At 36.8% G+C, this 27517-nt stretch overlaps 1 pseudogene across 1 annotated transcript in view; it reads right to left on the minus strand.

Annotated features, from left to right (window-relative positions):
* Positions 1-27517, minus strand: part of LOC308187180 (adhesion G-protein coupled receptor V1-like) — a 69801-nt pseudogene that overhangs the window by 21275 nt on the left and 21009 nt on the right. Inside the window, exons 13-28 of the transcript in view lie at positions 25080-25206; positions 22767-22984; positions 20800-21543; positions 19072-19445; positions 17062-17238; positions 13904-14084; positions 13081-13283; positions 12297-12426; positions 10597-10677; positions 9134-9273; positions 6137-6746; positions 4975-5190; positions 3781-3996; positions 2338-2582; positions 1962-2143; positions 404-1218 (exon numbers count right to left, since the gene is read on the minus strand). The product of the transcript in view is annotated as an adhesion G-protein coupled receptor V1-like (transcript). The remainder of the gene's footprint in view (positions 1-403; positions 1219-1961; positions 2144-2337; positions 2583-3780; positions 3997-4974; positions 5191-6136; positions 6747-9133; positions 9274-10596; positions 10678-12296; positions 12427-13080; positions 13284-13903; positions 14085-17061; positions 17239-19071; positions 19446-20799; positions 21544-22766; positions 22985-25079; positions 25207-27517) is intronic.

Genomic DNA, 27517 nt, shown 5'->3' on the forward strand with positions numbered 1-27517 from the left:
AGTGACCGAGGGCTAACAAAAGACCACTTAGGCCTGATTCTCATTTCCATTATCCTTGCTGTAACAACTATCTTCGACTTTATTAATCCTTACTTATGTGGTAAAGGAAATCTTTATAGTGCAATATTTATACTGCAATATTTCTTTAATAAAAACCCTTAGGTATTTATTGTGCTTAGATATTTCATTGTGCTTTGCTACCACTGTGTGTGTTCTGCAAGATAATGCTACATGCTAATGAACAACCATACTCTTTTGCACGTGTATCCTTAGCATTCAGGAAAATTTAGCCTAAGAAGAAGATATCAGTTGTCAAAACATCCACAGTATCGTGTACTTGTCACGTTCTTTTTTCTTTTTCTTAGTTTTACAAAACAGAAGCCAAAACGAGAGCTTGTCTCACCTTCAGCAAACACCAGAGTCTCACCGACACCTATAAAATCCAAGTTTGGAGTAGCAGTCCCACCAATGACACGCCATTCCACTGTCACTTGTCCCAGGCTGCCTTCTGTTCTGTGTATCATTAGCTGCACGTTGGTCTGAGGACGTTCCTCTACTTCAACATACAGACCTTTCTCTGTTGCATTGGGACTTACACTGTAGATCTTAAACACTCCAAATGCGTCTCCATTCATCATTATGATAACTGTGGAGGTATTTGGCTGTCCTATGGTTGGTTGGTTTTTTGAGCTGGCTGAGACGTTCATCAGTTCTGCTTTCAAAAGGGTTATAGTGAATCTCTCATCCAGTTCTGGCAGGCTGTCAGGCAGTATGGTAACTGTTAGATTTGCAGACTCTTCCCCTTCCTGCATTATGGCCCACTGTCTTGTAACAGGTTCATAATCACTGCCAGCGATGGCTTGTGTGCTGAAGAGGGCGAATGCACTGGTAACGTTTTTCTTGTAGGTCCGGAACCCTGAAGTGTTGTTAGTTAATGGGCTGATATCTGACGTCAGCCAAAGGCAGAGAGGAATCCCTGAGGCACTGGAAAATGTAAAGGCTGAACATGCTTGTTCTTTTAGGCACTGAGCTGCACAGGAATACACAGGGTCACTTGCTGCTGACACATTCACTCTGGTCTTGGATGGTTTGTCAGGAATTCCTTGTACAGGAGGCTCGTAGTAGGCCAGGATATCCTGACCTTGCTCCACAGCAAGAGCTACAACGTCAGTCTCAGAAGTGCTGTAGAAAATCTGCAGCTGACCAAATCTTCCCTCACTAAAAGACATTATAATAAAATAAAGTTCTGTTAGTTGACAAAGGATGTCTAATATTCTACATGTTTCTGGGTTAATAATAGAAGTGAACAAAATCAACTGACCCTTTCTGAATTGCTGAAAAATTCCAAATAACACATCAAAATGCATTCCCTTTGAAACTAGTACCAGAATAACTGAGTTATCTTATTTTTTTGTGGATAGCAAGTTTGATTATTTATAGCTTAGGTAGTAGTCTGTTAAGAATGCATATTTGTAAACATTTGGTTCTAGGAGTTAACTTAGTCTTCTTCAGGACTTGGCAGCTCTCCTTACTTGCAAGGAAGAAAAAGCCGGTGACACCCAGACTTATCATCCTTCCTCTAGGATCACATGCATAAAACCTGTTTTCCTTCTCTTATTTTCATCCTGTAAGGGCTGGCCATTTTGTCCTCCTGTTCAAATCACAGGAACAGGCTACCATGCAGGTTTAAATGATTTGATGATTAAACGGACAAAATGAATAGTACACTGTGTACGCTGAGTTTACATTGTGCATTTCAATGTATACTACGTTTAAGTAATTTATGTAATACACAGACATCTACTTCAAAAACAATGTGTTTGAAATGAAAATACATTGAGATGGCAGATCAAAGAATTGATGCACATATTTTTATGAGAGGAGCATGAAATTTGACATTATAGTGGAAACAAAAGTGAAGAATAAATAGTAATTACAAATAAAGCAAACATTATACAAACCTTCGCCTGACTGTTATGTTTGCCAGCAAATTTCTTTCTAGTGGCTCCTGAACTCGATATAAGGATTGATGAAAGAAAACTGTGCCATAAGGATTATCATTGGCAGGTATTATAATACTTGCCACGCCATCTAACCCAATAGCACCACCATTGGAGGCCTGAGTTAATTCTACACGGACAATCTCAAAGAGAAGAAAAGAAAAAGAAGTAATGCAGCTAGACAATTTGTGGTTTTTCTAACAATAATTACAAGCAAAGTATAACATGAAATTATAGCACCTTCCTGCCGGAACATTTCTTGTTTTCCATCATACATATTTCTAGAACAAGTCAAAATTAATACCATCTTCAAGGAAGATGTAAGTGCTTGACTTACTTCTTCTGTTTCTGGAACATCATCAGCCAGGATTTCCAATAGTAGCATCTGAAAGGCTTCCCCAGGGGCAAAAGTAATATTGCCTGAGGCAACCTGCAAGTCCTCATCAGCAGGGTGTCCACCAATGGTAGCAACCCACTCAACAGTAACGTTACCAAGTGTCCCAGCATTGCGGATTACTGGCAGATTTATGGGTACTGATCCAGATTCAGGCTCCTCCACAGTAAATTCGGTCATCTGGAACACTGAAGTGCAGCACAAAGAGGTGTATTTCATTAACAGTAATATTTAAAATAAAAACACCATCCTAGTTACTGAATTATATATTTTATTTCACTTGATTGCATTCATTTGCACAATTAAAAAAATGTTAATCAGGTTTAAACTTCAAATTGAACTTTCAGTATCATTTTATCTGCAAATAAAATTGGCATGAAAATTCAGCCCCCACCCAAGAGTTTATTCCAACGTATCCATTGTTCAAGGCTAGCCATGATCTAAGTTTTTAGAAGACGGTCAGAAGGTAATTTTTCCCAGTGAGGAAATTTTTTATCATTTTTTATGTCACGTATGGAAAAAATGTGTCAACATATTCCATCTAAATTGTTTCAAATATAAGTCTTTCTTGTATAAAATCTTTAGTTGTTAAGAATGAAGTTAATGAATTATCCATGTGGAATTATTTACTTTTGTCAATTTCCTTTACATTTTGCTGATAAAATGGAATAACTGAAATAAAGTAGGGTACTAAAGGGAGAAAGAGTAAGTCAAATAAAATGGCTGGAAAACATACACCAGAAATACTGAAATAGAAAAAATAAATAGAAAAGATCAATTTCTAAAATGTCATTAAATTTTTGAAATTACCATTTTTTTCTCAAAACCTGTGTAATGAAACTATTTTTGGAAAGTGTCCACAATCCATTTTACTGATAATGATAGAAAGAAGAAAAACTACAATAACTAACAACCAGAACATACAAGAATGCAATTTAAGTCATATTTGTACTTTCCAATTTCCCCAGATATTTAAACCTGCTTTGCCTGATTATTTTGTAAAACAATGACACTGCACTATCTAAACAGGTTTTGGCATGTAAACTTAAGCTTCAAGCTATTGCAGAAATGCAACATTTAGAATAGATAAAAAAATACAAATTAAATTAAAATCCATCCCCATTAGGAGACTCCAAAATCCACCTTCGTCTCACAAAATCTTGATATATAAGTTGACTGAATGCTTCAATTTCGCTATATAAGGGCACCATTTGCCCTTACTTACACGTTTTAATTTAGTTTATCTTATTTTGTCCTTTACTGTGTTCATCCAGACTTCCCTTTTTGTATTCTGAAAATTTTTATTCCATTGCCCAGTAATAACTCACCCACAAATCAGCAGATTGCTACTGGACAAGAGAAAATATGCAAATAAGACTCATTTACCAAAGGATCCAAACGGGTCATCAGAAGCCTCAATGGTTATGACTGCCCTCGTCAAAGATCCAAGCAAGGCTCCTCCTGTCGTTTGATTCAGCAGCTGAACATAAAAGGACTCCTCAACTTCAGGATTGATATCATTAATTATATAAATTGGCACAGCTTTACTTGTTTCTCCTTCTAGTAAGACAACATCTGATGAGGCTACACTGTAGTCCTCACCTAGATTTGTACATGAAAAAATAACAAAACAATCAAAACACAGAAGAATATTAAGGCATTCTGGTTCATTATGAAACATCACTAATGTTTATCAGCACTAATATTTATCTGTTCTTTTTGCATTCCCTTGTGTTCATATGTTGGTGTGTTTTTTTGTGTTTTTTTTTTTCTTTATCTTCATACCCAGAAAATACAATTGTTTATTTCCTAGTGCCTTTTAGATATCTGGATGGATGAAAATAAATCTCATCTTGGCCAAAACAGAGTTTACACTGTCAGTCCAAGAAGCAATTACAAAAGGTCCATTATTATCTTCCATTGAGAAGATCACACAACTGTGACATTTCTATATTTGATTTCTGATAGTTGTCTGGCTTTCCAAGAGATAAAATGAAACAGAAGTACCTTTTTCAAAGGAGATTTTACTAAAGGACATAAGGTCACTCCTTCCCTCGTGGAGCTTTTCAGGGATCACCTGAGAGCTTTACCTTTCATTTGCAAAGTAAAAGTCTTCTTGAATTGTGCTTAACATTTGTCTGTTTCACAGAGGAGTCACCAGCTCTCAATTTCCCTCCAAGAAACTCAAATAAGCCATGTATGGTAGGTTGAAATATGTACAAAGGACTAAGTACTAGCTATATATACTACTACAGGATTTTTTATTTTATTTTATTTTTTTGAGAAAGTGAGTGGCCACCAGGGAAACAAACAGCCAATTCCTTTCCTTAGTTTTCTTGCTAGATTCTTCAGTGATGATATCTCTGAGTTTTTTTAAATTTGATGTAAGGTCTCTTCTATAGGACCTGAATTCCTGTCTCCTAAGTACACTCAGTAAGTATCTCACACTTTGGTATTTTTTCTACTTGTTTTACTAGACTGCATTCAATACACACTTGCTTGCTTTGGTTACTCGAAGCATACAGTATGCTCTTTCTGGTTTAACACAGAATGTGTATTTCTGCTATTTTGATTTCTTACCAGCTGTTGCAGTTATTGGCATAGCTTTGAATTTCACAGAAACATCTGCAAAAATTCCCCCAGTTCTGGTCACGTTAATGATTGGTCCAACATAATTTTCAGCAACTCGCACAGCTGAAGCTGAAAGCTGAAGTGTTCCAAAAGCATCATCATTGGCATTGATAATTACATGAGCTATAGTCTCACCCACTGATCCAAGACGAGGAGAATTTACAACTGAAATATAAAAAAAACCTCTTAGAGCAAGCCTGAAATGCCTCCTATATATGGCTATACTGTTCATATACATACACCTGAGTTTAGTGGATGGCCACTACTAGCTTTCAATAAAATTTTCATTTTAGATTTGGACAAAATATAACTACAAACTGCACAAGCATATTTTTGATGTTTGAATTATATTATGTCAGAAAATCCACATTCTTACTAACTTATTATTCTACCCTGCTGTGGAGCATACAAAACACCAGTTCTTTGAAGAGGTGAGGTACTAGCAAAATTACTTATTTATTTGTCCATAGGACAATAGAATTTTACACTAGCAATGATGAACTATAAGTAACCTTTCAGTTTCCCAGTAGAATTTTTTGTAGTGTTTCCCTTAAAAATCAAGATTAATGTGGGAGAGTCATGGGGGAGAGGGAAGGGAAATTAGGCATGCCAAGAAGCTCTTAAGCATAAATAAGGCTGTAATGACCTGAATTTATCTGATCGGGCAAACATCCTCTACGCTAAAAAGCCAGCATGAAGCTGCAATTCTACACCACTTAATGTTTAAAAGGCTTTTTTCGCTTTCAGTAAGTGCAACTAGCTTATTTCCTATCATTGTGCTTTACAGAAACAACAGGTGAGCAGGTATTAGCACACAAAACCAATACAGTAATACAGTTGGCCTAAAACACCTGGGATAAAGCAGATGCAGAAGGGAGAAAGAAATGTCCACCCCTGACAAAATTTTGTGGTAAAGGAAATATATGCTGACACACAGAATCTTCATACTTAATGTGAGATACTCTGACATATAACTTACAGGATTCTTAACTATACAGAGTTAGGCAGAGGTAAAATTTTACTGTAATTTCAATTGCTGCATTTTATCCTATTAAATATAAATATTAGCCTACATATTTAAGCTTTGGGTTTACATATGAAAGACACTTACTTGGCCGATCCTGTACTTTGTCGATCAAAACAGTATTGTTTAGCTCCACAAAAACAGATTCTGACCTCTCAGGATCATAATCATCCAAAATAGGCAAAGATATTGTGGCTTCGCTTTCATTGGCTGCGAAGATCACATAACCAGTAATGGGTATATAATCTTCTCCTTGTATTGCTCTAACAACATCAGGTGGAAGAAAGGGTGACTTTTCATCATCACCTAAAGTTCTGTATGTAACCACTACTGTACCAAGAAGACCACCAAGCCTTACTATTGTCAGGGAGATATTTTTTGTTTCTTCCTCAACTTTTATTGGTCTGTTTCTCTCAGAAAAGATGAACAGTCCATATGGATCATCATTAGCTAAAACTGTTAATGTTGCATTAGTGTGATTTCCAAGACGACCACTGGACACATTGATGATCAAAACTGAAAACACCTGATCCAGTTCAGGCACGTTGTCAGGAGAAACTTGTATGGTAATATTTGCTCTCACTTGGCCAACATCAAATGTTACATTCCCATATGCAGAGACCAGGTCTTCTGTAAGATCACAGACTATGACCCAATACAGAGTCACCTCAGACAGGGCCCCATGAGTTCTCACAACCTAAGTGGAAAACACAAAGATTTATGTATTTCTTTGTACTATAAGAAAGAAGAACATAAAAGTGTAAAATGGCATACAGCAAAGTCACAGAATCACAGAATATCCTGAGTTACAAAAGATCCACAGGGATTATCAGGTCCAACACCTGACTCCACACAGGACCACCCAAAATCAAATCGCATGTCTGACAGAGTAGTCCAAATGCTTCTTGAACTCTGGCAGCTCAGTGCTGTGACCATGTCCCTGGGGAGCCTGTCCCAGTGCCCGACCACCTCTGGGTGCAGAACCTTTCCCTAACCCCCAGCCTGACCCTCCCCTGTCCCAGCCCCATGCCGTTCCCTCGGGTCCTGTCGCTGTCCCCAGAGAGCAGAGCTCAGCGCCTGCCCCTCCGCTCCCCTCGTGAGGGAGCTGCAGGCCGCCATGAGACCTCCCCTCGGCCTGCTCTGCTCTGGGCTGAACAAACCCAGGGACCTCAGCCGCTCCTCATACTTCTTGCCCTCTAGACCCTTCACCACCATAGTAGCCCTCCTTTGGATGCTCTCTAATAGTTTATGTCCTTCATATATTGTAGCACACACAGTGCTAGAGGTGAGGCTTCACCAGCACAGAGCAGAGCAGGACAATCCCTTCCCTTGACCATCCAGCATTGCTGTGCCTTATGCTCCAGAACACAGTTGACCATTTTGGCTGCTAAGGCACACTGCTGGTTCATATTTCTCTTGCTGTCAAGCAAAACCCCCAGATCCCTTTCCATGGGGCTGCTCTTCAGCCTCTTGTCCCCAGGCCTGTCCGTACAGCCAGCATTGCCCCTTGCCAGGTGCAGAATCCAGCACTTCCTCGTTTAACTTAATTCCAGTCAACTGTGACCTCTCCAGACTCCAAGACTATTGAAAAATTATTGAGAGAGGTCTTGCAATGACATCAGCCAGCTCTTTCTGTACTTTGGGATTAATCCCACTGGACCCCATAGACTTACATGCATCCAGCTGGAGCAGCAAATCCTGCACAAGTTCAAAGTTGGCTGGGAGTTTATCATCATCACAGTCCTGAAATTCAGAGCTTTGGGTGTCCCCGAGCCCATCATTGGTGTTAAAGACAGAGGCAAAGAAGGCATTAACCTCTGCTTTATTGGCGTACTTATTTGTGAGGTTACCAACCTCAACAAGTAATGGATCAATGTTTTCTCTGCTCCTCCTTTTGCTGTTAGCATACTTTAAAAAAAGCACTTTTTGTTGTCCCCACAGTACTGGCCAGCTTCAACTCTGAGTGAACATCACCTCTGTAGTCCTTGTTCAACTGACCTTGCTTCCAATGCCCACAGATTTTCCTTTTTCGCCTAAATTCTAGAATAAGATCCCTGCTCAGCCAAGCTGGCCTTCTGCCCAGCTTGCTCAACTTCTGACTCTTTGGAATTGCCTGTTCCTGTGCTCTTAAGAGGTGTTACTTAACTAACCAGCACTGATGGACTCCAATACCTTCAAAAGCAGGTTCCAAGGGGACCTCACAAACTAGTTCACTGAGTAGTCTGAAGTCTGCTGTCTCCATAGCTAGGGCTGAACTTTTGCTGGCAGTTTTCCTCCTATTACCAAAGATTTTAAACTCAGCCATCTCATGGTCACTATGGCCAGGACAGCCTCCAATCACCACTTCACCCACAAGACCCTCACTGTTTACAAGCAACAAATCTGGAGGGCACCTTTCTTAGTCAGCTTCCAGAGTAACTGTACCAACAAGTTATTGTTAACGTGCCTCAGGAATTTCCAGTACCTGTTTGTATTGGCTGTATGGTATTCCCAGCTAACATCTGGGAAGTTGAAGTCACCCACAGGGACAAGGGCAGATGACCTAGAGATATCCCTTAGTTCATTATAGAATAATTTGGCAATGTTGTCCTCCTGGCTGGGTGGTCTATAGCAGACTCCCACAACAACTTCATCTTATTGTTATAACTTATTTCCATGTCCCTTAATCCTTACCCGGAGGATCTTAAGCATGTCATTGCCAACTGCAAGCTGCACACAATCCAGCCCCTCCATTATATACAGTGCAAAGTCATTGACATGATGAGTTAAAAATAAACTAATTTTAAAAACAGTGTAATCTTTATCATCTTAGCTTTGCTGTATTTGTTGTGTCATCAGCACTTACTTTAAAATATTCATACCTCAAATGTAAACAAGTAGAAGTAAATTTAAACTTATATAAAACATTTTAGTTTTAAGCTGAAAGATACACTTTAGAAAGTGAAGTATAAAATGTCAAGACAAATGTACATGATAAAGTTAAGTTAAAATGCTGTAGACCTATTATAAAAATATTGCAGAATGCTCTGTAAAATAGACATAAAAGAGGATTGCATAGCAATATGAGACCCAAAACTTTCTAACCTGCAACATAATATTGCTATCTCCATCTTCAGGCTCAGTTCCATTTACCGAGAGTGACTCAGTACTGAACTCAAAGACGCCATGAGCATCATCAGAAGCCTCAATAGTCACAACGATGTGGGATGCAATTCCCAAGCTGGCTGTAAGTGCAAGTGCCAAAATGAGTTATTTTTTTATACCATCTTTTCTTAAAAGCTAAGGAAGTTTGTTACAAAAAGCACACAGAAAAGCATAACTGGAATATTTCTGCTGTTTTGCATTTTGTGGTGTGTTTTTTTTTTGTTTTAAATGTGGAATAATTATCCACATGGATAAGGAACTCACTTTCAATAATGCAGTCCTGGCAGCCCTTCTATGGAACAACACTCCAAAGCAACATATAAAATGCAAATATTTTAAGAGAGGATCAAAAATAAAATTACTTGTCTAATTAAGGAAAATGAACTAGAATTTAGGGTAGGGGAGAGTTACGTGGTAAAACACAGTGTAAGCAGTGCAGACAGGACAAAAGCAGGTACTATTTTAACTGAAGCTGGAACAAAGAAAAAGCTAGTCCAGGAAATTCTACTACTATAATGATCATCTTGTGTGAGATAACTTGCTGCTTAGAAAGAGAAAGAGCCTGGCATTTTAAAAAAAATCTGGAAACACAGAAGAGGAAACAACACTTCCCAGGAAGTTCCAAAAAGTGGTTAAACCACAGACTTACTCTCAGGTTCAAACTGAACTCCTTTGTATTTTCAAATAAAACAGAAAATCAGGCTGTCACTGTGGAATAAATTATTTGATTTCGATAATGGGTGCTAACACAATATTTTCAGGTCTCTAGGGTTTAATTCAAAATCCGCCATCATTAGCGTTTCCCTCATAGTAGGTGCTTTTGTTTTCATCTTATTTCTGCATATTGTATGTTTTTAATTTTCTCAAGATTAAATTATCTTTGTTTTCTGTATGTTGTGACAAAAATAGACTTCAAAAATGAAAAATAATCAAAGCATTCTTTTAGAAAAAAAAGAGCTAACACCACTTTTTATTAAGAGTATTTTTGAGATGCAGAGATCAAAGCATAAAGCAAGTGGCAAAAGAAAGTATCAAAACACACAGTCAGGTAATTTTTAAATTACCTTAAATTTAAAAAGTTTCTCTCCTCTTTGCTCTCCAGAAAATTTTACAAAATTTACAAACAAAGCTAATTTTTCTAACTACTTCTGGAATAACTACATTGTGTTCTATAAAAATACAGCTTTGAAGATAGAGAAGCTGTTATTTTCTGTATTACGGTTAGTATTGACTGTTGTTGAAATTAAGCCTTTTTTAAAATGGGAAAGAATGTTTTGACAGGACTCTATGATATATCTCAAACCACAAGCAAAATAACACCATGATAAACTGTGTCAGTAGTGTAGTTCATGAGGGATATTACAGTTAGCATAAAGAAATAAAGATTAATCCAAAATGCTTACCATGCTGATGGACAGTTGGAAGGAAGAAATCCATGTTCCCATCACCACTACCACTGCCATCATTTCTAAAGAGCTCAGCAACTTTAAGATGACAGACATACAGATATATACACATATATACATTTATAAATCAGAGCGCAAGCAAAGAGAAATTTAAACTATTCTGGACAACAGGAAAAAAAGAGGGAAGCACTCTAGGAAGGTATCAACTTTGCTTCTGAAAGTGTACAGGAGTTCTAATAAAGACTGAAATATTTACATATGCCACCTCTTACTTAATTTATGACATTGGAAATAGCAATGGGAAGTCAGAATGAAAGAAAACACATACACATAGTTTATCTTTCCTCTCTTTCCCTCTTTGTGTCCCCATTTTGTATTTCCCCTTTCTCACTCCTAACTGAGGCTTGTCATGGAGGAATCTAAATTGAAAAAAAAAAAAAAAAAAAAAGGTAGGGGAGACGATAAAGTCCCTCAAGCTCCTTATTCTAATATTTTCTCACAAAGTGAAAATGTTGGGAAAATCTGCAGAAAACTTAACTAATGGGGACTTCATAAGCTTTGTGTTTGTGTTGGAAAGGCCAAAAAGAAGGCTCATTTTAAAAAGGCTATATAGTTACTGGATTACTAAAGTTAGTTGTAAATTTTCTGTCACAACAATTTGAAAGAGAAAAGTTTGACTCCTTTTAACAAAACAACTATTCAACCAAAAAGACAAAATACGTGAAAAGTCTCAAGACTTTACCAAAAGAATCACTGAGACCATGTTGCACAATAGACACATACAATCATAGCAGAGAGCTGGATTAATTCAAGGAAATCTGATACATCCTCCCAGAAGGGACCACACTTGCAATTTCTGAATTGTTTAAAAAAATAACATCAGTTTAAAAAAAAAAAAATCAATTTATGGCTGTCAGTGTTTCTAATTACTTTTCCCTCCAACAAGCTTTACAATCTCCGTTAAAATTTTTCTCAAATGGAAAAAAAAATCTGTAAGGTATTCAGGGGTTTATGTGGCAGCACCACTATGCTTTGCCGTCCCTTCAGACTAGCCCTTCAAACCAATAATTCTTTCAAGTGTTTGTCTTGTTCTTACAGACAGTTATCTACGAGCTACCTCTGCAGCTACAGCTCAGCAAACTCCCTATGGCCCTCAACATCCACAGCCTATTACTGCTATAATCCATTTGACCTATGTATTGCAGTTCTTCTGATTTCACTCATGTGGAAGAAAAAACAAAACAAAACAAAAAAAAACCAAAACAAACAAACAAAAACACAACACTTTGACTGTTTAGCCTTAAATATTTTATAAATATTCCATATTTTTGAAATGCAACATATTGCTAATATATTTTTGCATTATTTTAGTTCTCATTACCAACCATGAAGTTATACAAAGTGAAAAGCAGCAATTGCCTTTAGATGACCTAACAGATGGCAGTGATACACTTTCCCTAATACATGGTAATAATATACTTGCTATGGGATCTGGTTGTTTCCACCAAGGATTAAGAAAAGAACTGAGGAACAGTTCTTCCCTACGAAAAAAGACAGCTGTATGGGGGTGGGGATGTAGAGGTGCTTTTTGTTTGTTTTCAGAAATAACATAGAAAATAATGCCAAGAAAGACAAGATTTTTATGAACGAGTAGAGGTCATGAAAATACAACTAAGGGACTGATATATGTGCCTTACCTCCTCCCTCTGGGTTCAACAGCTCCACTTTAAACGTTTTTTCTAATTCAGGAATAGTATTATCAGTGATGTTAACAGTAATGTACTTGTATCTTTCTCCTGGCTGAAATTCCAGTGTACCCACAACAGCCTGCAATATAAGAGCTCTTCATATTTTTGTTCAAGTCTAATGTTTTCATCCATATAAAAAAAAGAAACAGAACCTTCATTTTGTCTTTTTCAAAACATCTACTTTTCCTCACTTAAGCTTTAAAAAAAAATCTGAAAAATCTGTTTTACAAAAGAAAAAAAAAAAGAAGAAGACATCTAAGTTGACATACTGGTGAGCATCTGCATTCATGTACATTTTTCTTATTTTTCTGCACAAATGATCAGTTGGACAAGCAAGTGCAGATACATGCAGGTTATTTTGCTAGGCATATACAAATCCCAGTATGTACAAGCATAATGTTAACCTGTACATGCACTTGAATAATATGGTCTGTAACAACAGCAAAACTCACAAATTGCTACACTGAAAACTCTGTTAAGAAAAAAAAAAAAAAGTTCAAAACCAGAGGCTTTTCCTAGACAATGCAACTTACTGCAGAGAAAAGAATGGAGAAGTCACATGATGTATATTTTTAAGTGAATATTACATATCCATTTGCCACATCACCTTGTAAAGTAGTCTTTCTGTGAAAGAATCATAGCTGGGCTAGAGCAGTCAAACTGAAAGCTATCTCCACGATAAATAACTCTAATTAATTCCAAAACAATTATACCACCTTGGCAGTTGCCATACCTGATAATCTTTGGGACTGAAAGCTGTGACTGGCACTGTTCTGTATTCCACCAGAACTGTTCCAAGAAGGCCTTGTGCACGAACTACCAGTAATCTGACGTGTCCAGCTTCTTCTTTAATAGTAATATGGGGCACAGAAGAGGCTGGAAGAATCATTTTATCACCTGGCTGAGGAGGTGGCCCCACAGAGAACTGGAGCAGACCTGGAAGACAAGAATTACTACTTACATGGCTTTTCATAACAAATTTTAAAGATGATAAACAATTTAAATAAAGTGATTGATAACATATCTTGTGATGGTTCTGAAATTAAAAACCACATATACCAGTATACCCTTAAGCCTCAATCACACTATTTCCAGAGATGTGCTGTGTGCCTTACCCTCTCTCACTGATATTCTTGTCAGTCTTGATAAAAGGCACAGCACAATAATAAAACCTTCTCTTCCCAAAAGAGCCTCACAGGCCACGGTTTTGCGTATTTACTGGTACAAGACATATGGAGAAATGACTCTCATTGTCAGGAATTCTCATTTGATGAAAAACCTGGACAGGATCAACTACATGCAGAGCCTTTATTTGCCCTCACAAGAGAATCATTGCTTGTTTGGGCAGGGAAGATTTGAGGCCTTTTTGTAAAATTATAAAAGAAAACTAATTCAGTATTCATTCATGTATATAAACAATGAATTAATTCAAGTCAGATAAAGTGGAATATATGAGATTGCTTCCTCAACTATTACAACCAAGCAAAGTTTTCATCTGACTGGAAAGAACTACACAATAATCTGAAACAAAGCTGTATAATTCCCATCATTGTTACCGTATGGGTGGTCACTGGCTTTGATGCTGATATCAGTAGTTTCCTTTTCTGGATCTATACTTGCTCCACTGGTAGGAGTTGAACCTAGTTTCCCATCTCCAGACACTGCAGAGACTAATGTCACACGGAAATATTCATTTAACTCCGGAATGTCATCATCAATAACATGCAAATTTAACACCTAGAGAAGGACCAAATCATGGAGAAATCAAACCATGCAACATTCTTTGATTAGTCAGTCAGCTGTATCTGCTGTATAGTTCTGAAAGCAAAGGACACTATTTTTGCTCTCCACATAAATTCAACTAATTTCTAAGATAACATTTTATGTCTAGAATATGCTTTCCAAAAACAATGCTTCCAAGCTACTGGAAATGGAAGGCATATTTTCTGAATTGTTTCAAACTACATAAATAAGTGATAATAAATACTTGTTTGGTTGGTTTTGTATATCTTCACAAAAGCAGAGTTTAATTTCCATGTACTGAACATGAAATATCTGATAAATTTTAAAATCTTTTTGAAATTATGCTTATGAAGAGACATTACAGTGATTAATCCAATTTAGAGAGCAAATAAATTGAGCTTATTATACCACCTGACACTTTGACCTGCAGATCATACGATTTACTAACATAACCTTGCTCTAAACACGCTAACACATTCACTTCAGAAAATTCCATCTTTCTTTATGTTTCGATATGGTCGGACAAACATATAGAAAACATTTAAGTAGCTGATCATATTTAGAGGCATGGTAATGAGTAGATTACAAATGTCAGTTGAAAGTCCCTTAGGATATCCCACCTGAAGAGCAGCTTGCTACCAGCCCGTTTCTTAGAGCCATGCACATTAGCTCCTCTGTATGTATGCAGTAAATTGGACCAGTAAGCTGTGTAGCAAGAGCCTACATCAGCCATTTTCTGCCACTAGATAGAGTAATGTGGGCCTCGTCTATGTTGCCATGCTAGAAAAGCTTTGGAAATTTCTGCTATATATGATTGTATGAAATGCAGTAATATCATTTCACAGAGAAATAAAGCTGAATGAACAAACTATTATAACATGAATGAACTATTTTCAGATACCACACGCTTTTGCCAGTCATCACATTATCCAGATTCACAGTTCTAGTGAAGTCACTGGGATCCCTGCAAATGACTTCAGCGAATTTGAGTCCACATTGACTTCTGCAGCCTGATATAAGTGAAACTGAGGATGGTATTTTCTACTCACAATTCATCCTTATTATACAAACAATAATAGAAAGTGTATGTTGTTTCTACAGTACTGTGGTCCCGCACCACTTCTTCAAATAAATTTAACAATTCTGTGCTGTACATCAGGATTGAATTCATTGAAACAGATTATTTTTATTTCTATTTCTAGCACACGCTGTTTATTACCACAGAATTTTAATCATAGGACAGCCCACGTTGGATGGGACATCAAAAGATGAAGTTCAATGTTTCATGGAAAAAAAAAAAATAGATGAAATAATCCAGCACCATGTTCAACTGCATCTTAAGCACCCCTGGTGATGGGAATTCTACCATAGAACCATACATTGGTTTGGGCTGGAAGGGACCTTAAAGCCCACCCAGCGCCACCCCCTGCCATGGGCAGGGACACCTCCCCCCAGCCCAGGCTGCCCCCAGCCCCATCCAGCCTGGCCTTGGGCTCTGCCAGGGATGGGGCAGCCGCAGCTCCTCTGGGCAGCCTGGGCCTGGGCCTCACCGCCCTCTGAGGGAAGAATTTCCTCCTTCGCCCCCTCCCTCGCCCTGCTGCCCACGCTGCTGTTGGTGCAGCCCAGGGTACGGGTGGCTTTCTGGGCTGCAAGCACACATTGCCGGCTCATGTCGAGCTTCTCATCAACCACCACGCCCAGGTCCTTCCCCCCCCAAGGGGTGCTCTCAGTGCTTTCTCTGCCCAGCCTGTGTTTGTGCTTGGGATTGCCCTGGCCCAGATGCTGAGGTCGGGACAACCCGGCCCTGTCCCTAAGGAAGTCGTTCCAGTAGTTGTAAAAAATTTCAAGACAAAACCTCTCCCACTCTATCTTTGTACTCTTTGCCCTCTGTCTTCTCCTGTGGTTTCTTGAGAAGAGAGAGCCTCTGTCAACTCTGGAGCTGCCCTTTAGGTACTGTAATAATGGGATCAAAGTCCCCTTCTAAAGGGTGAAAAGATCTAACCCCTTGAGTCTTTCCTTAGAGGACAGGTTCTCCAGCTCTTTGATCATCTTTCTGGCCCTCTTTTGGACCTCCAGTCTGCCCACATAATTTTTTAATTGTGGGCCTCTGTAGCTTTGAATTCCTACTCTTCAGTGTATCCTGGTATCCTGGTATTTCTTTTTTCTTTTTCTTTTTTTTTTAAACTAATTCAGATAAGGAATTTCGTAAGACTTTTAGAAAGCTTTCTCAGAAGCAGCTAAAGCTTCCCTTATGTATCATTTCTCTTTCTCTCCCCCAACTCAGAGATGCAATTCTGATTACCAATTTCAGGTGTCTCTAAGGCCAGAATATTGAATAATTTCCTTATGTTCCAGTTGCTCGCACACTTTATGCAGAGGAATAGATTAAAGCAGACAGTAATCATTTCAGGGAGACTCAAAAACAGCTATTGTTACAAGAACACCTTTAATCTCCTGTTTCTGATTTTGAATTTAAAAGGAGACAGAACCTGGATAGCCTTGAGTGCAAGAACAGCAATGAATCTTACTATTGCCTATTTAATTGTTGTGGACATAAATTTGAGTTACAACACTCAGATCAAACCTGATCATTTTCCAATTTCGAAAGTACATGGACTATCTACACTTTTTAAAGTATATGTACACATACACATAAATACAGTTAATATTTTTTATGTATATGTACATATATCTAATATGTACATGCACACATGGTGACTTTTGAACTGACATATACACAGAGCTACAAATAACACTTTCTTGTTGTCAGGGATGGAAAAAAAGAAAGAAAGAAAATATATATATAACAAAAAAATAACAACATAAAATAACAAAATAAAAAATAATAAGAAGAAAAGCCATGTGAAGTAAACACTCTCTAGTATGCAAACCAGCCAAGCACCCTCAGAAGGTATTTTCCAGGAGGTTTGTAAAGGACAGGATGAATTGTTAATAGGAAGGTAGGGTTTACCTCTGATCTCTGCCAAGGAACGAATGTGATAGTGCCACTGCTATTAGAAAAATCGGTAACAGAGTAATTAATGCCAGTGGAATCAACCTGTGAGATAATGTACTTTATATACACATAGTCTAGGGCTCCCCTTGTACGCTCCACAACACAGGATATAGTGGAACCTTCATCAGCAGTCTGGAAGAAAGCAAAAATTTGGAACGTTTATTACTGTCAAAGTAAATCAAGGCAATTTCATTAAATAACACGAAAATATTTAATGCCAGACAAATGTTCAAGTAAAAAATTGCTGTCATGTTACTTTCAGCTCTTTTGGAGTGTTAGGAAGCTGAAACTGACCTTGATGCCAATCAGAACAATCCTAGTGGAATCTGCAAAAGTCTGATGCCTCCCTGAGGACTATTAAGGTAACAAATAACAATACACTGCAGTTCGTCCTGGACACAACCCCTTTCCTAAAACTATGCGTCAGAGACAGAATCAATATGCTTGAAATGTACCTGTCGAAAGCAAATGAAACTATTGCTTTATAATAACGTCAATATTGTAATTTTCCTTAGCAATAATTTAAAGAAAGATTTGGATCAGCACTTTCTCTAACCAGACACACTATGGATAGAAATAAACTATACCATCATCATTCAGAAAAACAGATTTTTCTCTTCTACTGTCCTCCTTACAATTCTGTATCTTCACAGATAACATGACTTCTGCAGCGACAACTTCACGTCTCTGGAATGAAGCTTTAATTGGTACTGACCTTCTATTTTAGAAAATAACGTTCATAAAATTAACATAGAAAATAATTTTATCTGAAAGTTATTGGAAAGGTTAAAGCTATCTTATGCATTAGATAAATTTCAGGGCTGCTTTGTAAGAAAGCATAGATACTGTGTGTGACTTCAGCTGCCTAGTAGACAGATATGCACAGTTAAACTACTGGTAAAAAAATGCTGTGTTCCTGCATCACCACTAAGAGCTCTAATACTTCCCTGGTGAAATGGACATATGATAGGTGCAAAACAATTACCGTGCCATATAATTATTTTTTTTCTTCATGGTTGGCTGATGATCTGTGGCATCACAGCGTATCAGAGGTACTTGAACCTGAAGGAATCTATTATCATAGCATATGGTAGGCACACAATAAGCAAACTGAACCAAACTGAAAACTAGTATCACTCAGGCAAGACAGTTATTTTAAAAACATCATAAGCACTTTGATTAAAAAAGAATGTAATTAAAGCTCATAAGAGTTCCCAAATGAAAACTATATTAAATTTTTTTTTCCACAAAATAATCCAATACCAGTAGAGATAGCTATCATGTTATTCCCCCTTATAATTGATTAAAGAAGTAAAGAATGATTTATGTTTATTTCAAGCCTCCTCAAAAAGTAGCAAGTTTACACTCTGCATATAGAATGGATACCACTGAAAAAAGATTTCATCTGTTAAAACTAAAACAACAAAAAAAACCACTACTAAATCAACCAACTGACATCAAACATATGCAAATTATAACTTAGTTTATGACAGCAAATGAAGGTGGAAAAATCCATAACACTTTGTCATTGCATGATCTCTAGTAAAATTATCTCAAACACATCATGTGACACAGAAAACTAAAATAAAAATCTTTGCAATAATCCATTCTCAAAAAAAAACCAGAGAATTAAATCTTACATTTTAACTGGTAACTCAAATGTAACAGAAGTGAAGGTAAAATATTTTTCTAGAAAAAAAAAAATTAAGCCTTAGTCTTCAGTTTATATAGTAAACTAAATTTTCTTAACCATTTTTTTCTTTAGTTTTTTAAAATTATATAGTAAATCCCAGTGGAACTGAGGTTGTATTAACAGAACATATGCATCTCCAAATCCTAGGAAAACTTTGCTTAACCACAAAAGCAAACACTGCAAAATCTAGGGTTTGTTCAGGTCACTTGGTCCTGCCATTTAGCTTTCTGTGCCTGAAATATCACCTACAATTTCCATTATGACCACCTTACCTCAGGGATACATGCTCCAGTGAAGCCAAATAAACCATTAGCATTATCACTTTTCTGTATTCTTAATCTTGCTGTGGTGTTTTCTTGTGAAATTCGAGCTCCACCACGCACAGAAATGAGCTTTAGTATGAATAATTCTTCTCCTTCTTCCTCTTTGTCATCCTTTGCAGACACGATGAATGATTTATTGGTCTCTCCTTGCCAATACTCCAAATACCCAGAGACAGGGTGGACATCACTTTTTGCAGGAGTTGCATGAAGTTCATAGATCTCTGCTCGTGTCAACTTACGCTCATAAAGCCTTACATCCTGCATTAACCCTGTGTACCTACTGCTGCCGTTGATTCCTGCTCCAATTCTTACTATTCCTGGACCTGAGAAGGAAATTATAATTTTTTCTCATGTTATTGTATTTGTATGAAACAGTCAGCAACTGACTACCTGTTTTTCTTAAAAACCAATGGTAAACTGTTCATTGTCCCTGGATGAGGAATCATATTGATCTTGAGATCCAAAATCAGGAGGTTCCTTGAGCCTCATCTCAATGTTACAGGTAAGTCCTCACAGGCCAAACAATTCCATCCTATGCTGTCCAAGTTTTTCATCCTATTAGTTCTAGCAGCACATTATCATCATCCCTCATTTTTATAAGTCTTAGAGACTTGAGGCTCCCTCTTTCCTCCACAGATTTTCAGAGCAGAACTGCAACCCCTTTTAGCCCTTGTTTTGCTGAACAAATCCTACTTTGTTTCCCTCTGCTAGGGCAGCTGATCCATTCTGATGATACTCATGATTACTGCATTAACCCTTCTGGACATCCATTTCATCCACCACACTGTAATTCCATGCAAATTCCAAACTCTTTTTACAACAGCATTTATATTTCTCTGTCTCCAAACTATAGGATCACAGCTGCCTCATATTCATTCCTACTCTATCCTATTCTGTGCCATGCTATGCTCTTGTGCTAAAACACACACATCAGCTGTTTTCAGTTGCCTTTCAGAAAACGAAAGAAAACAAACAAACAAAAAAAGCTGTGCTCTTCAGTGTATTGTCATACATATGACACTGAGTGGCAGTTGTAGAGATGAGCAACCACAGGAACTGATAAAAGTCCCAGGGCACAAAGTGGAGGATGCTGAGAAAAACTGGGCTGCTATGCACACCACTGTGTATTACCCAACATTCAACGGAGAGAGATGACATACTTGCCTTACTATTGCATTATCCCCAGACACACGCCATCCCCACTAATAAAGAAAATTTACAGCACAGACATATCCTTCTAGCAATAAAAGCATAATTGCATTTCACATATATTTGTTCTAGAAACCGAGGGAGGGAAAAAAAAAAAACCTCTCAGCCTCTCAGCTTAGCTACAGTACTGCAAGTGTGATGGAAATTACTAATTGCAGAAGTACTATTCTTTTTACAAATGGAAAATTTGATTTCTTAAACTTCAACCTGGAATTTTAAAAGCAGAAATAAAATAGTACACCATACAATTAATAGTCCTCTACTCTCACTCAACATCGCAGCAGTTTGAATTTTTTAGAACATTCACACAATTTCCATAGGCTTTCTGAAAATCCTCAAAGAATTCTTATCCATTCCTTTCAATTAACTTAACAGATATAATCATTTCAGTGTATTTCTTCCACCTTTGAAGTGGCTAGACTATGCATTTCAGAGCTTTATATATGGAGAAAAATAGCAAAGGCTCACCATCAAGAATTGCTTCTCCTTTTAGACTCTTCATTCCTCCCAGAACTAGAATTCCATCAACGTAAAATTCAATTATACTTTCATCCAGAGTAATCAGAACGTGAAGCCAAGTATTCTCATCCAGGTATTTCATGACTGATGTTTTAGCCATGTATGTCATATTGGACCCTAATGCTGTATAATGAAGCACTACAGAAACATGAGAATCATTTGTCTGAATTTTCACACCATAATATAAAGTCCCATTATCGTTATCCTTTTCAACTATATAGCCATCTGTACTGACATTAGGAATTAACCAAGCTGAAAATGTAAAATTGGTTACTGCATTATTTCCATTGTATGGGTATTCAGGACCGATAATGCCAAATGCATCCTCTTTTCCACTGAAATACAGAGCGTCTGTTCCACTGTGATGGCGCCTCATGTGGGGCTGTGATTGTACTGAGCTTGGGAATGATCCAAGCAACAAGAAATCTACCATTGATGGCAGTCCAGCTTGGAAGGTACTAGACAGTATTTCCCAACCTAGTCGGACAACACCAAAGGTGCCTTGCTGTCTCCAGATGGTGAAGTCCGTAATATAGGAAAGGTCATCTTCAGAAAGAGTATCTTCCACTATCTCTCTGTCCTGGCTCTCTGGATCTATAACAAACACTCCAAAAGGGTCATCATTGAAAGGGATCATGACAGTTACAGTAGGACTGGTTTCAGATAACTGACCACCAGGACCAGGAGACCCACCTGCGTAATAGAAGTTAGAGTAAAAGTTAATGATTAAACAACACACTCAGAAAAAAGTTTCAAAGTACTTTTTTTTTTTTTTAATAAAACAAGTTTCTAAAAAAACCTCAAACCCTCCTTTAAGATCCTCTGGACTTATAGCAAATGATCTAACTTGAAAATTACATAGGTTAATTGTATTATTCTTAAAACACTGTGCTGATGTAATTTCAGTAGAAAACAAACCCACATGCTATTTTTCAGCTGTAAAACACACAGATGTCTTTCAGGTGAAACATGACAAGGTCCATCTTTTCTTAATTAGCCAATAAGGTAGGTTACCTTTGATTCGTTTGATAAGCATGGGGGCCAAATTCAATTCTTGTATTGCTCAAAGACTTACAGGAATAGAGAATGGCAAAATCTTGCCTGTTGCCTCTGATACAGAAGTACATACACCTTGCAGAAACAGTAACCAGTTGTGTGTTAAAACTGCTGCCCAGTCCTGGTGTTAGTCATCTATCTTTGCACAGTAAGAATTCATGATATGAAGATCATGTTGTGAATGGAGAATCTCCGTGTTCAAAGTGTACAGTGATCTACCTGTTATAAGCAGGAAATCTTTTGTACATCCGTATGGACTTCACTTACAGGAAAGGCCAACACACATTTTCACTTGTATCAGAGCACAGAAGACCATGAATAGTACTAAAGTGGAATTAATCCAGATTAGGAAATGTGTCCAGTAGCAATTTAAAGTTGTAATTGAAGTCATGTGAAGTGGTAACTACAAGTATTTTACCTCCTCTAGGGAAACAAACAAACAAAAAAGCAACCTCTATTATGGTAGACACACATAACCTTTAATACCTTTGTTATTTCTTTGTTAGTATCTTTGTTTTATATTTTGTGCATGGAGATCTATGTATCTGAAATTCAGAACTCTTGGTTTTTGAAATGAAACTTCTGAACTTTAAGAAGTTTAATTTCAAAAACCAAGAGGCATCCCTTTTAAAGTTCAGATCACCAAAATGTGTTTAACAGTAATTCGGGAACTGAGTAACTCTCTATATATGGAAATCAAGATTAAATGAAAAATAAGACCTAAAACCTTACCAGAAAAGCATAGGATATCAAGACATGATTCAAAGCAATGCTCTTTCTAGTGTTGGTTTCTTTTTGATTGATTAAACATAACTCTTTTCTACCAGATATGAAGGAAATGGTGATATGGAAGACAATACCTGAAGCATTCACCAACTTTAGAATGTAAAATTCATTGAATTCAGGAATTCTATCTGAAATGGCACGTAGTGTTATTGACTTCGACCTTTCACCATCCATGAAGCACACAGTCCCATAAGTTTCATAGAATTCTTCTCCTGGCTTCAGTGCAGAGTTATTATCAAACAACTGCCAGGTCAAAGAAACATTGCCGAAGTGTCCTCTGTGTCTCAAAATCCTGTTCAGTGATACAGAAAGAATGAGAGTCCTGGCAGGCATGCATCAGCGTTGAGTAGAAAAGGAAAATGTGGAGACTCCTTTTACTGTAATCTTCCTTACAGTAAGAAGTAATATACTATGTAATATAAAGTAAAATGCTAATATACTACAACTGTTCCATGAAGCCTTCCTTTTAAAGGCAACCACTTTTGCAGTACAATTCTACTCCCGGAATACGTACTTTAGAAAACAGAAGTAGCATACGCAGGTCCATGCAGAATACTACTGTGAAGCTACACATCACTGTGTCTTGTAATTCCAATTTATAATAATAAATATGAATGCATAATAGTTCAGAAAGTTAACATTAAAAATTAATATACTTGGACACTCTTAGACAGGAAAGAGAATCATCTACATTTAACCACAAACGTTTCTCCTTTCAGTCATCAAGTCTACTTAAACTTTTTCTTACACTTGTATTAAATTAGAATTACATTCTACGGCTTTCAGAAATCTACTGTTATTTGTGATTAAGAACGTAGTAAATGAAAAGATTTTTTTTTTTTTGGTAACTATCTGCTAACACAATTACACTAATTTCAAAAAGGCACTACAAATAAAAAGTGACCCATACAGTGCCTTTATTAAGAGTGCGCTTACATACAGGAAGTTTGCTTCTGTCGGTTTGCACGGTGACATAAAATGCCTTATAAATAGATTATATCAGGTTGAAGAATTAGTTCAGCTAAACTAGTCCAGCCACAGCAACACATTTACGTTGTTTCTGCTTCCAAAGGTTTTTCTTCTGTGGCGTTAACCAGGGTGCTCTATCCCAGCTGTGTAGCGCTGCTGCACTAACTCCAATTACCTCATTAAAACCTCTGTGTTTTCGGTGGTTTGGTTACATGCTACTTTGACCACTTTTTTATATGCTACACAACTGTCAAAGTAGTGACAGTATGGAAGAGACAGATCCCTAGTAAATATATTTTATCAATGATGACTGAGCAGGTTCCTCAGATGTTGGAGATCTTGGTATCCTATAATTCCATAAAGCACCTGTATATAAGCATGTTTACATCAAAACAATATTCTTAACACCACCAAATCCACAAAAATTATCCTGCAGATTAGACTATAAAGGACAAAAAAACAACAAAGCCCAAAACAGTGAACAGCACAACAACAAACACACAATGAACTTAATATCCTCTTTTCTTGAGACTATTCATATTTCAGATGTATTGACACAAGCATAAAGAACCAATTCACAGCCATAAGCATCTGCTTCAAGGCTTTAAAACAAACAGACAAAAAAAAAAGGATGATTTTTTAAATGCAAGAAGAACCTCTTCCCTAACTATTTGCACTATCGCATTTATTGTGACCTAACTTCTCTTTACAGCCTGTCTCAAGATTTCTTAACGAAAAATCATTTTTTCATCCAATTAAAACCCCATAGTAAATTTATGAAATGAATGTAACAAGGCGAGATGCCAAGTGCATTCAATTTTTAACCCTGCTAATTCTTCAATATATCATGGTGGCACAAAGGAAAATACTTTCAAAGGTCAGACTAATGAAGAGTGTCACATCCGGACTTTAAGTATAGATTTCAATCTGTAATTAACAGATAAAAGAAAAAAAAAATACAAAAACAGAAAGAAAGAATACAGTAGTTTGCAGTTGAAAATTTCAAAGATGGGTACAAAAAGCCACCTAGTGCCACACAGTTTTATTTAGCTATTTGTTGAGTGGTTTTTTTTCTTTTTCTGTCAGCCTAGGTTATATTGTGCTCAATCATTCAGATTTTTCTGTATCTACAGGTTCCTGAGATTATAACAGAACATCAATGCTGAAGTCTTATTTAGTTACATTTCAACATGAGCTTCTGTGCACTTTTTAATATTTACTGTGTACTCCATAGTATTACAGGTGATGTCTTCAACACATTACAAATCATTTAATCCAAAATTTTGTAAAACTGTTTTTCTATAGTGCACTTCTATCAATGCACACTTGTGCATTTGATTTAATCAAAGTGCTATTTATAAAGTACCACATACACCAGTTCCAAAAGAGTGCAAAGATATTCTTTAAACGTTACTTACCAAAAAATGTTACTTTTGCCTTCTTCAACTGGCTTCTCTAAAGGTTCCAAAGAGAAAATTCCATTAGGATCATCATTTGCTTCAATAATAACTGTTGCCATTCCAGCCTTAAAGATAACTGTATCTCCTAAAAAAGAGGACAATTATTATTATTAAAATTGGAATCAGAAATGTAGGTAACTCTAAATCCAATTATGTTTTCTACTCACTACAATTGCTTTTATACAAAGAAAAGGACAATTATAAAAGTCAGTGAAAAACAGAATTTGAGGTATTCAGCAGCAGGCAAATCAGAGTAAAAGTATTTAAGTAGTGTACCATCCAGAGAGCAAGACGTAAGATTTTCAGGAAAAATGACATGAACTGAGAAGATGTGATTCTTACTACACAGTATCCTTGCATGTAGTTGTTATGTGAGGTAACATTTTCTGTTTGATCATCTGGACAAGTCAAAAGAATAAGATATTCAGAGGTACAGAATAAAAGAGTAAGGTATTCAGAGAGCCCCGACCTTCTTTAGACCTAGAAGAAAAGTATTGCATTTAAACTAAATACAAGCTATGAGCAATGTCTAAGAGTTTATTCACTCCCATATCAAAGAATATCTAAAAGGAAGAAACATAAGATTCTTATTATGTAGATGGGAAGCTAGCAGGATTTCAGTGTGCATATTAGTACAGGTAAATATTAAGGGATGTTAATTCTAACTCCATTGCATTGTCCATAGATGAACATAATGTGTCCACACCCACCCCATTTTTTGTCTTCTTTGAAAGTGTCCGACTAAATTTTGTTCCACGTTAAACAATGTGCTTATTCCTCTAACTTCATATACCTCTATTTGTATTTTCTCTCAGGAACAACAGTCCCCAAAAAAATTTCAGAACAGTCAAGGCCACTGTATGTAACCAATCATAGAAAGAAAACCAACTTTTGCTTTCAGGAATATGTATAGAAATATTCTTTATTCTTAGTGATTCTAGAATGGCTGTAAAACTATATGATGCTCATTTTAGAGGAAAAAGGAGGCTATGGATACCCATTCCCCATGTGCTAGGAGAAAAGCCATGATATGTTCCCAATGGGGTAGTATTGGGAGCTACCAGTAGATCCTGAAGAAAGTTATTAAAGTAGAAAGAGACAACAAAAGAGAAAACTTATGAAGGAAGAAGAATGGTTTTGTCTAATCCTTTCCCTAGTCTGATATTTTATAAGAGACCTGGGTACTACAGTGAATACCAGCCGACCTTGGGAAATAGCTTAGCTGCCTTATACTCAAATTACTGCTTTCCCTGTCAACCTCTGGCTGCCTGCTACCAATGTTCAGGGAAGGATTCAACTCAAGATCAATGCTGCCTTGTGAGAAACTCACAGGCCAGCCGCAGGGTGTCCACTGTAGCATGACCTCAATCACTTCAGTCTTATCGACTGCTAAAGACTAAGACCATCAGAGACTGTAATGAGAACTAAGATGCTTAGCGTGCTTACAGATGAAGAAATCTAATTTTAGGTTTCCTAATCTTGAATTGAATACCTGGTAGGTATTTTACTTTGAGAACGTGTCACACAATCTGAAGGTATAGTCTGATGGTTAATTGCCATCATCTTTCTTTGCTTTATTAAATTACAGCCCCTCAGGTTTCAATGGCTGATTCAATACAGCTTTGCTTTGCATTGCAAAGATTTGCAGCAGATTCAGAGCCTGTTATTACCTCTCAACTAGAGAACAGTAAAAAATGAAGGGCAGTAAATTAAAATTTGATAACACAATTGCAAATGACTCTCCCACAACACCATGAGTTTTGTTGGAGCTAGGTGTGGGGAGGGTCTTTATTAAATACTTAGGGCTCTGGAAAAATTATGAATTTCTTATACTTCACTTTTATTTTCTCATGTATATTACATAACAGTGATAATTTATTCTAAAAGATATGTATTTCAAAAACGTGAGGAATGGGCTGAATAATTTTGGTCATTCCTTTTTAAGTGTAAACTTTGAAAAATAAATAAATAAACAAAAATACGTTATTTCTAAGGTAATAAATCCTTTCTTTAGAGGTGGTCCCCTGGGTAAATTGTGACATATATTTTTCTGCAAATTAAGCCTTTTAAAACTATAGTCTCAGAGTGAAAAAAATGTATGCATACTTTTCGCTACTAATAAAATAGAGCAATTACATACCCTTCCTCCAAAATATGGCAGTTCTGTTTGTTTTTACAAAAATCATGTAGTTTTGTAATACACTCTGGAGCATGAAAAAAATAACTAAAAGAATACCTCTTTTCCTAAGACTGTTGGGTACTAAATTTTGTTTTTTTTTTTTTTGCTTTGTGTTTTTGTATTGAAGTCCATCTAATTTGGAGCATTTATATTTGAAAAGGGACTTTCACTCCAGTTGTTTTTGCAGGCAAAGTATCAACTCTATCATTTGATTTTT

The sequence above is a fragment of the Anser brachyrhynchus genome, assembly GCF_964034855.1.
Source record: "Anser brachyrhynchus genome assembly, contig: SCAFFOLD_275, whole genome shotgun sequence".
NCBI classification, from domain to species: Eukaryota; Metazoa; Chordata; class Aves; order Anseriformes; family Anatidae; genus Anser; species Anser brachyrhynchus.